Source organism: Benincasa hispida, chromosome 3 (assembly GCF_027475165.1).
Source record: "Benincasa hispida cultivar pf3 chromosome 3, pf3_genome.v1.1, whole genome shotgun sequence".
In the NCBI taxonomy this organism is placed as follows: Eukaryota; Viridiplantae; Streptophyta; class Magnoliopsida; order Cucurbitales; family Cucurbitaceae; genus Benincasa; species Benincasa hispida.
In genome coordinates, this window is record NC_143480.1 from 45,263,171 (window position 1) to 45,278,985 (window position 15,815).

The following is a 15,815-nucleotide window of genomic DNA, read 5'->3' on the forward strand; positions in this document are numbered from 1 at the left end:
AAGTAACTACCTCTCTTTCCTTTGGGATAGCCTACAAATAGGCACAATTTTGAACGAGGTTCCAGTTTCTTAGGATCTGCCTCAAGCAAATGTGTTGGGCAACCCTAGATTCTGAAATGACATAAAATAGCTTTATGACCATTCCATAACTCCAAGGTTTTCTCGTAACACTTTCGGATGGAACACAATTTGAAATATACGTTGCAGTCTGTACTACAAAATCCCAAAATGCATAAGGTAAGGAAGCATAACTCATCATAGACCGAAGCATATCCAACAGGTTCGAGTTCTTCTTTCTGATATACCTATCTGTTGAGGTGTACCAAGTACTAAGAGTTGGGATACAATTCTCTACTCTATCAAATAGTTCTGGAATGTTAAATCCAAAACCTCTCCACTTCGATCAGATCAAAATGTCTTAATTGCTTTATTTAATGCATTTTCAACTTCTGCCTTGAACTCTTTGAATTTTTCAAAGAATCCAGACTTATGTTGCATTAAATAAACATACCCATATCATCAATAATCATGAGTAAAACTTATGAAATATTCAAACTCTCCTCTTGCTTTTACATTCATCGGACCATAGAGGTCTGAATATATTAGCTCTAAGGGTTCTTTGGCCTTGTGACATTTTCCAGTGAAAGGCCTTTTAGTCATTTTTCCTTCAAGGCATGACTCACACAAAAGAATTTTCTTCTAACTCACTTAGAAGTCTATTTTTCACCAACCTCTCAATCCTACTGAGATTGATTTGTCCTAATCTCAGGTGCCAAAGTTAGGCATTTTCTTTAGGAGAAATTCTAAGTCTTTTTTGTTGAGTTACCATAGTTTTAAACATTTCAATGTGATAGAAGGTTTAGTTGCTAACGTTCTTAGCACATAAAGATTGTTTTCTAGTTCAGCAAAAACCATTCTTTGAAATAAACACTTTATTTATAAAGAAATTTATACATTATGATTGCTCAAGTAAACACTTTATAAAAATTAAGTTCCTCTTCAAACCAAGAACTACGTATACTTTTTCTAACAAAATATATCTATTCTATAAAGTTAACTAGAGACCTCCCACTACCATAGCTAAGATGACGTGCCCAGTTCCAACCCGTATCGTCATTTCCCCAACTTTCAGTTGCCTTCAAGAACTAATTCCCTCAAATAAAGAAGAAGCGTGGTTAATGGTGCCCAAATTAATTATCCAGGCTGAATCATCATTCTCTACTTAACACGTTTTCAAAACAAGCAAATCATATTTACCTTGCTTGACCTTCTTCTTTTCTGCCAAGTATTTGGGACGATTCCTCTTCCAATGTCCCTTCTGGTTTCAATGGAAACGGATTTCCTTTGCAACCTTGGCTTTCTTGCTCTTTTGGGCAGACTCTGGTGGGTTAGCTTTCCTCTTTCCATCTATCTTGTTCTTCCACTTTTTGGTACCGGAAGAAGAAGGCACATACTTTGTCCCAGAGGTCAAACCTCTGTGGAACTTCTTAGAGGATGAAGCAACATTTTCTTTGTTAGGATTGATGCCCTAAATCTCATAGGGTTCTGTAGTTTGTAAACACTTGTATGAACAAACATTCTGTGATTTATAATATATGATATTTTATTCACATTGTCTATGAAAATATTTAATATTTTAGTTGCATTAACCATAAAAAACTAAGATCCATGGTTATCATTGTAACTTAAACATATATGTAAAGATATACAAGTGGATCGTGTTTTAAGTGATAACCTAAATATTCTGTAGTATATAGATAAGGCTGGATACCTTATCCTGGTGACAATACGATTGGCCTACTTTGTAGGTGTTTCAAATGTTGTAAAGTGCTACAAATGATCTGATCCTGATCATTCATCCATTAGACATGCGAGCGAGGATATTCTATACAAAGAATATAAGATCAGACCACGAAATGCTTAGTCTCATTATATAACGTTGTTAATAATTGAGACTTTTATTTCACTAGGATGACCATAGGTAACATGACTTTAATCCTAAGTGAGTTGTGAACTTTTGCCTATGAGAGCAGTCCTTTGATTTGCATGGGTGAGAATGGCCAGATTGCCGATTCAACAAGCCTACCATTTTAGGGATTCGTCTGATTAGAGAGCTGGGAACTCAACTACACAAGATGGAATTCACTCATTCCTCGAAATAGAGGTAAGTAGATAAATTGCTCCCTTAAGGGCTAATTTCGAGTATTGAACAAACTGGCACCAACCCTCTCTTGGCTCGAGAGGGGTTTAGTCATAGTGGGACTATGATTTATTGTTCATTAGAGGGATCAGTGGTACTTACGGAGTTAGATGTAACTAAACCGATAAATTGGTCCAGCTGTACTTACGAGCAATTTGTGAAGGGTCATCGTACTGTTGATTGGTTATATACAATGGACACAGAAATATATCTGTAGTGTGAAGAGTGCAGCTGTCGATCTTTAGTGGAGTGCCCGGCAGTTAACGGATTGTGGATAATGTGTTTAAAGAATTTAATTAGTTATTCATGTATCATTGGAGCTTCAAGCTACAGGTTCATAAGGCACCCTTGGTAGCTCAATGGATTTAAGTTGAGAATCAGTTTTTGGGATTAATTTGAAATGTTCGAATTAATAAGAGGGAATTTGATTATATGTAATATAATTAAATTAATTAAATTATATATGATTAATTGATTTAATGTATTTGATACATTATTGTTTGATTGGAGGAACTAATATTTGAATATGATTCAAATATATTTTCTATGAATAAGATTCATAGTTATTAAATTTAATATAAATATGATTTATATTAAATGCCATAAAATAAATAAAAAGAACTATGGTTTATATATTGTATATGATACAATATTAAAACTACAGGTTATAAATATAATATGATAAGTTAGTTAACATATTTATTTATATTTATTAATTATTTGATAAATAAATTCTTTTTTTCTCAATAACCATCCTTAGTGGGTAGTTATATGGTTTTATGGTAAATTGGGATAAATAAAATTGTTTTAATTATTCCAAAAAGGTGTGTGAACAAAAGACAACGGACGAGATTAGCAATCAAGTAAGAAAGTCTTACTAAACGATCACTTGAGAGACTAAACGATCGAGTAGCTTGCCTATGCGAAAGACTTTCTCATCTACAAGATAGTGTTCTTCGTTTACTCGATCGTCTTCCTCTATCACATTAAACCTTCCCTCTAACAAAAATAAGCCAGACACTAGAAGAAATTTGGGCAAACCGACATTAAAGAAAGTGTTATTAAAGCCCTTTAATGTCGGTTGCCTTTAATGTCGATTTTAAACCAATATTAAAGGGCTTCAATAACACCAATAACACAGCCTTCAATGTTGGTTGCAACCGAAATTAAAGGCCTTTACTGATTAAAGCTTATTGGTTGCAACCGACATATAAAAATCTTTAATGTCGGTTGCAACCGACATTAAAGCCTTTTTTTTTTTGGATTCTTAACCGACATTGAAGCCTGAATCTGTCCGTTTTATCAATTATTGTCCGTTTTTTAAAGTTCCCTTGCCAAATCCATTTTTTCAGTAAAAAAGTATAACATGACACATCATCATCGAACACTATGGCTATCAAATTATTCATGTATGGATTGTAAATCTATCACATTTAATCCACAAATTCTACTATAGAATTATAATTTAAAAGGCGTACAATAATTCAAGCTTTGAAAACACAAATTACAAGTAATACAAAGATTATGATTTTACAAGGGCAACAAAATCTTCCGCGTAAGGACAACACGATTTTATTTGTCTACAAATTTGGGAAGGTTTGAGAGATTAAGAGATGTAATATACGTTGTTGAAATGGACTTCATTATCAGGATTCTTCTTCTTCAGCTCATCCAGCAACTACAGAAGAATTGGAAAGATTTAGAATTTAACTTCAACTTAACAAGTAATGTGCCTGAGATTAAGAATTTAACCTCAGGCAGACTCTGATCCAATGAGAAAAATTAATATTATAACCATAACCACATTTATATAATCATATGAAAGGCCAAATGTTAATGAAACTTCAAGCTATCATGCACATTGAAACGTGCTATAATGTGATCAGAATACAGAAAACAGAAGTGTCAACTCATATGTAACAGTAACACAATCAAGATAACCAGCTTCTGTCAGATTGCAAAAGTAATCTCCATTCAACAGAATGAATGCATAATCTGATTATATGAAATAAGTTTAGCCAAGTAAATATACCTTATCCGGTGTCATGCCAAGCTCTCTCTTGAACGCTTAGTAACGGGTATAAGTATTGAAGAGAGAAAAGGGTGTTCAAGAAAAGTTGAGGTATGAGCGAGAGTGGAGGTATGAGCGAGAGTAGAGAGAGGAGCGAGAGTGAGAGCAAGAGGAGCGAGAGTGGAGGTACGAGCAAGCGCGAGAGCGAGAGCAGATGGACTTTATGAGCGAGAGCTAGGGATTTGGGCAAGAGGGGAGGGATTTGGGCGAGAGTCGAGAGGGGAGGGATTTGACCTTCATGAGCAAGAGCGAGAGGGATTTGGGCGAGAGGGGAGAGATTTGGGCAGAGATATATATCTAAATATATAAATAATATTTATGAAAATAAAAGAAGTTGATGCACAGGTTATAGAATCTATCTATAACAATTAAATTTAAAACAATGATACCTTCAATCATAACCAATATATTATGATTTCTTTCTTCTGAGGGAGCATTAGCTCAACATCAGATTTCATACTCCAAAGTAGAAATGGTCTCAGTATTCCATGCAGTTTTGCTACCATCTGCAGGATTGGAATATCTGAATATGGCACACTTATGTAACAAATGGTGCTGGAAAAAAATGTCAAAAGAATTACCAACCTGGGCCTTTCTGTTCTCTTGTGTTTCTTCCTTTTCTTCAGCTTCACACTTTCCAGAGATACATGAACTAACAACGAATCAAACATCAATAAAGTCTTTCTCCAAATCTCTAATGCTTTAGTATTCCTCTCTCCCCTAAGAAGTACAGATGAATGACGAAACAAAAAATGTATCACATTACCAAAACTCTTAGGACTTTGTGATTTTTTTAGCTGGTTTATATTCAGAAACACTAAAATGTAGCCAAATAGCATTACCTTAGAAACAGATTCAAATCCTTCATATTACCTCAGAAACAGATTCAAATCCTTCATTACAGCTGGTGACAATCTGCAAGGAAAAAGCTCAAACCTAGATTAAAATTGACGCAAAAAAGATCTAAAAAAGGGAGAATGAAATTGCAGATTGAATTACCTCAAAAATAGATTCAAATCCTTCATATCTCTACCGATCTCTCTGTTCTTTCTTCAATTTATTTTTTCAATCATTGTTGGAATCTTCTCAAAGCATCGACTATGACTCTCGCTGCTTGTTTATCAATGGCATCGGGAGTACGAAAAGATGCAAAATCGATTTCAAATCGATACTACATGTATCGACATTGCCGACCTATCTACGGGTTCTGCCATTTCTCGTTGGTTCCACATATCTCTTACTTCTCTACCTTAGAAACAGATTCATCGAGTAGGTGTTTGAGGGAGTGATGATCCAAGAGATTGGATTTTTTGGCAATTTTGGTCGCCATTTTTGATAGCTTTCGGTTTCAGTTCTCTTCACCGTCTACGAAGGTTTGCCTGAAATTTGAGAGAGAAAAGAGAGAAACAAAATATAACCTAATATCATTTTCGTAAGAAACAAAAGGGGGGGGGGGGGGACTGAGGAGGAGGTGGCTGATGGGGAAAATAGGGTTTAGAAAAGGGATAGATAGGATAGATAGGGATGCGGGAAATGAAAAAAAATGGGGGGGGGGAATGGGATTTTTTTTTTAAGAAAAAAAAAAGAAAACCGAATCTTTAATGTTGGTTTTAAACCGACATTAAATGTATACCTACAATGTCGATTTAAAACCGACATTAAAGATCCGCTTTAAAAAAAAACCAACATTATACATCCGATTTTACTTTTTCCAACCGACATTAAAGCCCAAAATTCTTGTAGTGGGAGCCCACCACTCTTGGATTCTCACATCGAGAATACCAAGGTAACCTAATGCTAGTGTCCAATTGGTTCGAGGATCGAGTTGCTGTAAGTTGCTGATCAAGGGAGATCGTGTTGTTTGACGCGTTCGTGAACGATCGAGGATTATCTTGAAGAACAGTTCTTCATAGGTACAATCTCTTATCCTTAGTTTTTATTTCAGAAGCATGTCGTAATTTATGTTTTGTTGCATAATCTATTTTGTATGATTGTTAACGTATGCATTTCATTCACAATGGAGTTTTGCCGATCCGCTTCCACACAAAGGTCCTCTGTAAAAAGTATTCCTTCAATTGGTATCAGAGCTAGGTTTAGTTCTGATTTCCAAATACCATTTTTGTATAGAATTTCGTTTAAAATTTTGGTGGGTTTTAAGCTTCTGCAATGCATTTAAGTGTTAAATGTTTGTGGATGCTATTGATGGATAATTTTGGGATAATTGTCTCCATTTATGCTTATAGTTTACTTTTGCAAAAGTTAATTTTAAGGGCTCTACGGTTTTGGGCATAATAACCTGCAATCAAGTCTGTATTCATTTATGTTTTTGAGTTGTTCGTGAAGAAGCTTCAGAAGCAAAGAGTTGTTGTTCGCTTCAATGGAGAAGATGAAACGATGGTCGCATCGTGTAGCTCAAGCTAGACGATCGTTTAGATTTGGCTATGTGTTTCTATAGAAATGTTCTGCTCGATCGTGTAGTATTAACTAAAAAATCGCATACCTAATGCTACACGATCGTGTAAACAGTTTACTCGATCATGTTGCATTGGTTGCATGATCGTGTAAATGCTCGAGGGTAAACGATCGCATAGTATTTGATACTCTACACAAGGCATGCGCGTTAAACGATCATGTAGGCTATCATGCTCTTCGCATAGTCAGTAGCTACACGATCACATGGTATACGATACTCAACGATTGCTACTCGATCGTGTAGACTATCATTCTCATGGCATAGGCGTTAGCTACATGATCGCATGACATGTGTTACTTGAAGCATGTTGCACGATCGTATGGACTTTCATGCTTATTGCATAGTCTGAAGCTACACGAGCATTGCTAAACGTTCATTTATACTTGATGTGCATTACTCGATGATCAAAGGATTTACTACACGATCAAGTGACGAGGCTTCAAGACAGGCAGTTTAAGACCCGGTTGACCTGTTGGAGCCGGTTGACTTGAATCTTTTGTAATAGTTTAGCTTTTATTTCTGGTTTTGAGACAAATTATCCTGGTCCATCAATTTTGTTAAATGTGCATGTGATGTATATTTATTTTATGTGCCATAATGTACGTCATATAGTTTTAAAACTCACCATAGGTTATGCATTTAATTCATGCATCGTCTTTATATTATAAGTGTTATAATATATTAGTTTGCATGATTAAATTACTTAAAGCATGCTCATGCATCATATAATATAAGAGTTATAATATATGCATGTATTAAAGCATATCCATGCATCATTTATATTATAAGTGTTATAATATAAGGTAGTATGTTATGGAATGTATGCTTAGTTCATTACTTTGTTATATAAAAATTATATATACTAGTAATGAATGAACATTGCATGAAGCATGACACTTAGGTTTATTTATAAAAGTTATAAATACCTTGTGAATGTCTAACTTAACTATGTGAATGATTTTAATTGTTTCATTCTTTATAAGAGTTATAATTAATGAAATTAGAATTAAAATCAATAATAAAGAGTTGCATACACACCTTAGGCTTTAATCATGTTTTAAAAGAGTTTTAAAATTTGATTGAGATAGACCTAAGATCACGTTTCTAATAAGATTAGAAACCTAAGCTTACTTTTTTAATTCGGTTTAATAAGATTAAATTGACTAATAAAGATTAAATATGTAACAAATGTATCTATAAGGGACCTTTTGGTTAAGGCTGGTTCTGGCTAGGCTGGGGTACTTAAGTCGATGGAAACGTCACACCCCCTACCTAGGAAACTACCTGGAAATGTTAGATAGATTTATTACATGCATGCAAATTTGATGACAATATGTTAAAGTATTTAATAAGACTTGAATCAAACGTGTTTAATCATCAAAAGCAAGTGTTTTTTTTTTAGCAAATTAAATAAACCACTTAGTTAAAATCAGTACCTGGATTTTCTAAGTTAATGAATCCCTAAATAGAACATTCAGTGGGAGGTAATTGTGGTATATGATACTTCACTTTACCTCTACACATTTCTCCCTAAAAAGTTCACACCATGAGATCTATCCTCGGCCTCGAGGCACCCTGGGAGTGTCCCCCTACAGATGGCATTTGGGTAGATCAATACCAAGGTGAATGGAGAGAATGTTCATAGTAAATGGGAGCAGGACGTTTGACAACATATCCCTCAGTCTCTTTCATTAGGTTGGATAATGTTTTGGTGCATCGCCTCGAGCCACCCTGGGAGTGTTCCCCTAAAGGATGGTTGTTTTGCACAATTTTTTATCTGATCTCCAGTAATGGATAAGGTTGCTTTAGTCTCTTATCCTAATTAGCTTTTTCCTAAGATTGGCTCATTAGGATGGGACTCTAGGACCTAAAATAAGAGGTTACACTTACATAGAATTGTTAAGGATGTTAACAAATTTTGGACCGAACAATGATGACTGTTAGATTCAGTTACAAGAAGTTGTTTCTATATAATGGTTGAGATTGTCTCATTCCAGTGAAGGGGCACTTGATCACCCTACAATGACTTTTGTCCTGCCTCACTGGAGCATCATTGCAAAATAGATGTCACTTAGAGTATAATAGAACTATTTTGCTAAAACTTAATTGGTGTTAAAAGTGGTTTAATGCAAGTAGACTTATTAAGTTTGTTCAATTATTCAACAATTTTATTATGGATATTGCTACTCTTTCACTTCTTGCCATTGATAAAATGACTTGCGAAAATTACGCTAGTTGGAAAAACACGATAAATATGATTTTGATCATTGATGATCTGAGGTTTGTCCTTATAAAGAAGTGTCCTCCTATTCCATCTCCCAACGCTACTTGAAATGTTCGAGATACATATGAGTGCTAGAATGGGTGAACGAAAAGGCCCGAGTGTATATCTTGGCTAGCCTTAAAGACGTTTTGGCCAAGAAGCATGAGTTCATAATCACTGCATGTGATATCATTGAATCCCTGAGGGGAATGTTCGGACCACCGTCCGCGCAGCTCAGGCACAACGCTCTTAAGTACATCTTCAACTCACGAATGAAGGAGGGAACATCTATTCAAGAACATGTTCTTAATATGATGGTCTACTTGAACGTGGTGGAGATGAACGGGTCGAGCATCGATGAGGCCAGCCAGGTTAGCATTATTTTGGAGTTGTTACTAGAAAGTTTCCTTCACTTCGTAAGCAACGTTGTTTTGAACAGGGTTGATTACAACCTTACAACTCTACTAAATGACTTGCAGAATTTCCAATCTTTGCTGAAAAGTAAGGAAAAGAAGGTTGGTAAGGCAAATGTTGCTTCATTATCCAAAAAGTTCCATAAAGATTCGACCTTTGTAACTAAGTCTGCACCTTCTTCTTCTGGCACCAGCAAGTGGAAGAAGAAGAAGGGTCGTAAGGGGAAGGCGCCTGCTAACCTACAACCTACTGTTCCACAGGATAGGCAACCGGTGAGGATTGATAAGGGAAAGTGTTTCAATTGCAACTAGTGGGGGTTGACAAGGGAAAGTGTTTCAATTGCAACCAAGATGGGCACTGGAAGCGTAACTGCCCACGTTATTCGGTTGAGAAGAAGAAAGTCAAACAAGGTAAATACGATTTACTAGTTTTGGAAACTTGTTTAGTGGAGAATGATGATTCTGCCTAGATTATTGACTTTGGGGCCACTAACCATGTTTATTCTTCATTTCAGGAAATTCATTCCTAGCGACAGCTTGGTGCTAGTGAGATGACGATGCGAGTTGAAACTGGGCACGTCGTCTCAGCTGTGGCAGTAGGAGGTCTTCGACTGACTTTACAAAATAGGTTTATCATTTTGAATGAAGTTTATGTAGTTTCCGAGTTAAAGAGAAACTTAAATTTTCAGTAAATAAAGTGTTTATTTTGAAAAATGATGTTGATATATGTTCAGCAAATCTGGAAAATAATTTGTACGTGCTAAGGTCGTTAGCAACAAATTCCCTCCATAACATAGAGATGTTTAAAATCGTCGTAACTCAACATAAATGACTTAAAGTTTCTCTTAAAGAAAATGCCCAACATTGGCACCTACGTTTAAGGCACGTTAATCTCAATAGGATTGAGAGGTTGGTGAAGAATAGACTTCTAAGCGAGTTAGAAGAAAAATCTTTACCTGTGTGCGAGTCATGCCTTGAAGGAAAAATGATTAAAAGACCTTTTACTGGAAAAGGTATAAGGCCAAAGAGCCTCTAGAGCTAGTGCATTAAGGCCTTCGTTGTCCGATGAATGTACGAGCCAGGGGAGGTTAGGAATACTTCATCACTTTGACTGATGATTATTTGAGGTTTGGGTACGTTTATTTAATGCAACATAAGTCTGAGTCATTTGAAAAGTTCAAGGATTTCAAGGCTGAAGTTGATAACACATTAAGTAAAATGATTAAAACACTTCAATTTGATCGAGGTGGAGAGTTTTTGGATTTTAAGTTCCACAAGTATATGATAGAACATGGTATTGTTTTCCAACTCTCAGCACCTAGTACACCTCAGCAGAACGGTGTTTCAGAGAGGAGAAATCGAACCCTGTTGGACATGGTTCGATCGAAGATGAGTTACGATTGTTTACCTGACTCGTTTTGGGGATTTGCAGTAGAGACTGTAGTTTATATCCTGAACTACTTTCCCTTCAAAAGTGTTGCCAGAACACCTTTGAAGTTGTGGAATGGTCGTAAAGCTAGTTTACATCATTTTCGCATCTGGGGTTGCCCAGTGTCACGGTCATGCTTGTCTAGGGCCTGTTGCCCATGGCCGCATGCCCAATCCAACCCCTTCTAGCATACTTTCATATCTTTGTATTGTATTAGCTTAGTTAGCTTGCTTTCTTTACATTTTCATTGTAAGTGACCACTCGCCCTTTTGCATATGCAAGGGCGCCAGTTGGCTTTTTGTTCAGAATGCACTATATGGGGATAAAACTAACCATCACTTCCTCATACCCGGAGTAGTACTCTATAAAGCTGTTGTTGTTGCTTATTGCTTTCTAGTCTACTACAATCTTTCTTTCTTTATTCACACTCACAAAAACTTCTTACGAAAACCTTTTCTCCAAACCCGTTTTCTAAAACCGTTTTCCCTAAAACGGGGGTGGAGGTTGCGAGAGGCACTCGGTGTGCCATCGGCAGTCCGTATTCGAGTTGGCTGACTTGTTCGTGAGCGGGAACAAGTGCCGCACAATCGCTAAGAGAAGCTTCCGAAAGAGCGATTGTGACAGTTGGTATCAGAGCCAGGTTGGCTTACAGAGGGAAGGTCAGTGATCATGTCGGCGACGAAGAACCTGAACAAGTCCCATGTGGACAGATTGGTAGAGATGGAAGAACAAATGCTCCACCTGAGAGAGGTCCCGGATAATGTCCGTTTCCTAGAGACTCGGCTACAAGAAGTTGCTGAGAAAGCCGATGGAATTGATGCGGTATTAGGCCGCCTAGACGGATTACCTGTCAGAGAATTGATGATGAGGGTAGAGACCCTCGAGACCAAAACAGCAAGGTCTGGCAGCTTTGAACGAGGCGATAGCTCATCGGGCTCTGTTGCCTACATAGAGGAGCGTGTCGAAGAGCTGGACAGCTCCCAAAAAGCAATACTTCAGATGGTAACCGATTTGTCTGAAGACTTTCGGTCGGCCCTTGACGTCGTTAGAGCCGAGATAGCGGATGTGAGTGCTAAGGTGAATCTCACCATCCGAGCGGTAGGGAACCAAGCCCCATCTGGGGGAGTAATGGCAGTAAGCAGAATAAAAATCCCAGAACCGAAACCCTTCTGTGGGGTACGAGAAACGAAAGCCCTGGAAAATTTTATCTTCGACCTTGAGCAATACTTCAAGGCGACGAACACAGTAACTGAAGAGTCGAAAGTCACACTAGCAACAATGCATCTAGCTGAAGATGCAAAACTATAGTGGAGATCACGGTTTACAGACATACAGGAAGGACGATGCACTATTGATACTTGGGATAGATTGAAACAAGAACTTCGCTCGCAGTTCTTCCTTGAAAATGTCGAGATCTTGGCTCGACGAAAACTCCGAGAGCTGAAGCAAACAGGTAACATCAGGGACTACGTAAAACCGTTTGCAGGACTCATGTTAGACATACGAGATATGTCTGAAAAAGACAAGGTCTTTTTCTTTGTTGAAGGGCTGAAACCGTGGGCGAAATCAAAACAATATGAACAGAGAGTACAAGATCTCCCCTCTGCCTATGCAGCAGCTAAACGGCTATACGATCTTAGCACTGACTCATAAGATGTGAGGAAGCAGTCAACTTTCTCAAATGGGGGAAACAAAAACAGTCATTCCAGTCCTCCCAGACCTGGAGGAGGAGACAAGAACACAGGTGGGGACTGTAAATCATCCCAACCGAGATCAGGAAACAACTGGCGGGGGCCGCCGCAACAGCATAACAATTACAATCGCCCCCTGTCTTGTTTCATATGTAGAGGGCCACACAGGGCGGGCGAATGTCCAAATCGAACCGCATTCAATGCTTTTCAAGCCACGTTAGCCTCTACCTCCGAAGACAAGACTGAACCGAAGGAGACGGTAACCGAGCCAGCTATAGAAATTGAGAATCCCAGGATGGGGGCATTAAAATTCTTATCTGCGCTCCAGAAGAAAATGGAAAAGGCGAAGGAGCCATTAGAGAAAGGACTCATGTATGTGGACGCTTGGGTCAACCAAAGATCGGCCAAAAACACTATGGTTGACTCTGGGGCTACCCATAACTTCATGGCTGAAACGGAAGCTCGCTGCCTGAACTTGACTTGGGAAAGAGATGCAGGGAAATGAAAACTGTGAATTCCGCAGCCTTACCGATTACGTGGATAGCTAAGAGAACTCCGGTGATGTTAGAAGACTGGAAGGGCTTCGTTGACTTCGTGATTGTCAAGATGGATGATTTCGACGTGGTATTGGGGATGGAATTCCTACTTGAACATAAAGTCATACCAATGCCCCTCGCCAAATGTTTAGTCATTACCGGATCTACACCCACCGTGGTCCAAGCCAGTATCAAGCAGCCAAATAGGGTGAGAATGATCTCAGCCCTCCAATTGAAGAGAGGCCTGGCCCACGACGAACCCACGTTCATGGCCATCCCGATAGAATCAGTTGAGTCCACTGAAGAGGAGATCCCCCAAGATGTTCTATTTATCTTGGAAGAGTATCGGGATGTCATGCCGAAAAGCTTGCCCAAGTCCTTACCCCCACGAAGGGGGATTGACCATGAGATTGTGTTGTTACCAGGGGCAAAGCCGCCTGCCAAGAATGCATATCGAATGGCCCCGCCAGAATTGGCCGAACTCCAGAAACAGTTAGACGAGTTATTAGATGCAAGATTTATCAGACCGGCGAAGGCCCCTTATGAAGCCCCAGTACTGTTCCAGAAGAAGAAGGATGGGAGCCTTCGGTTGTGCATCGACTATCGGGCCTTGAATAAGCTCACAGTTCGCAAGAAATATCCCCTTTCTATCATTACTGACTTATTTGATCAGCTTCACGGTGCTAAGTATTTCTCGAAGCTGGACCTACGGTCTGGATATTATCAGGTCCGAATTGCTGAAGGAGACGAACCTAAGACGACCTGTGTCACGAGATATGGGGCCTTCGAATTCCTCGTGATGCCCTTTGGCCTCACCAATGCTCCAGCAACTTTCTGTACCTTAATGAACCAAGTGTTTCACGAATACCTCGACAAATTCGTCGTAGTATATCTTGATGACATTGTGGTCTATAGTGCCTCACTGAAGGACCATCGACGTCACCTCCAACTAGTCTTCGAAAAGCTGAGGAAAAATCAGTTGTATGTAAAGAGAGAGAAGTGCTCCTTTTCCCAAGAGCGCATAAATTTCCTCGGCCACGTGATTGAGTGTGGTTGGATTGGTATGGAGGAGGGCAAGGTGGCCGCGATTAGAGATTGAAGGGTACCATCATCCGTGACCGAACTACGATCCTTCCTCGGACTAGCCAACTACTATAGGCGGTTTGTAGAAGGATTCTCGAGAAGAACAGGGCCATTAACCGAACTGTTGAAGAAGGATAGCCAATGGAGCTGAACTCCTGAATGTCAAGCCGCCTTTGAGGGCTTGAAGAAAGTGATGATTGAAGGGCCGGTCCTCAGAATTGTCGACGTGACCAAGCCATTTGAAGTAGAGATTGATGCTTCTGACTTCGCGTTGGGCGGTGTCCTCCTCCAAGACAAACACCCCATCGCATATGAGAGTAGGAAACTAAATGATGCCGAACGGAGGTATGCCGCCTCCGAGAAAGAGATGTTAGCAGTATTTCACTACTTGAAGGCCTGGAGGCAGTATCTCTTGGGGGCCAAGTTCGTGGTCAAAACCGACAACAACTCCATTTGTCACTTCTTCAACCAACCGAAGTTGTCGTCGAAACAGGCATGGTGGCAGGAGTGTCTAGTGGAGTTCGACTTCCAATTCGAACATAGACCGGGAAAAAGTAACCAAGCGACTGATGCTCTTAGCTGAAAGAGCGAACATGCGGCCCAGTGCATGTTCGCCCGCCTACAAGCAAGTACGTTGAGTGCAACAGTACGAGAAACTGTCAAAACTCACTTGACAAATGACACAGCGGTGCAGGCCATCCTACAGTTGGCCAGAGCGGGGAAGACACGCCAGTTCTGGGTGGAAGATGATCTACTATACACCAAGGGCAATCGCCTCTACATCCCCAGATCCGGGGAGTTACAAATGTCGCTGATGAAGAAGTGTCACGACACACCGTGGGTAGGACATAATGGTTGGCAGAGGACTTATGCCCTTCTGAAACAAGGTTACTATTGGCCAAGCCTTCGAGACGATGTCATGCAATTTACCAAGACTTGCCTTGTCTGTCAACAAGATAAGGTCGAAAGGGCGAAATTAGCGGGTCTGCTGGAACCCCTACCTGTGCCCTCTAGACCATGGGAGAGCGTGTCTCTCGACTTCATCACCCATTTGCCCAAGGTGGGAGAGTTCTAATCGATCCTTGTTATCATCGACCGGTTCTCAAAATTTGCCACTTTCGTCCCAACGCCGAAAATGTGCACAACCGTGATGACTACCCAGCTGTTCTTCAAACACATCGTGAAATTATGGGGCGTCCCCGTGAGCATTGTTAGCGATCGGGACGAAAGATTCATTGGGACATTCTGGACAGAACTGTTCAAAATATTGGGGTCAACACTGAATAACTCCTCTAGCTATCATCCCCAAACTGACGGCCAGACGGAACGCTTCAATAGTATGCTCGAGTAATATCTGCGTCACTTTATCGACGCTTGGCAGAAGAACTGGGTCCAGTTGTTAGATGTGGCTCAGTTCAGCTTCAATAACCAGTAGAGTTCCGCAACCGAAAAAACGCCCTTCGAAGTGGTGTGCGGTAGACAGCCACTCATGCCACACTTGGTGGACCACCCTTATGCAGGAAAAAGTCCTCAGGCACATAACTTCACTAAGGAGTGGAGTAGAACCTCTGAGATAGCTCACGCCTACCTAGAAAGAGCATCAAGAAGGATGAAAAAGTGGGCTGATAAGAAGTGGAGGGCCCTCGAGTTTCAAGC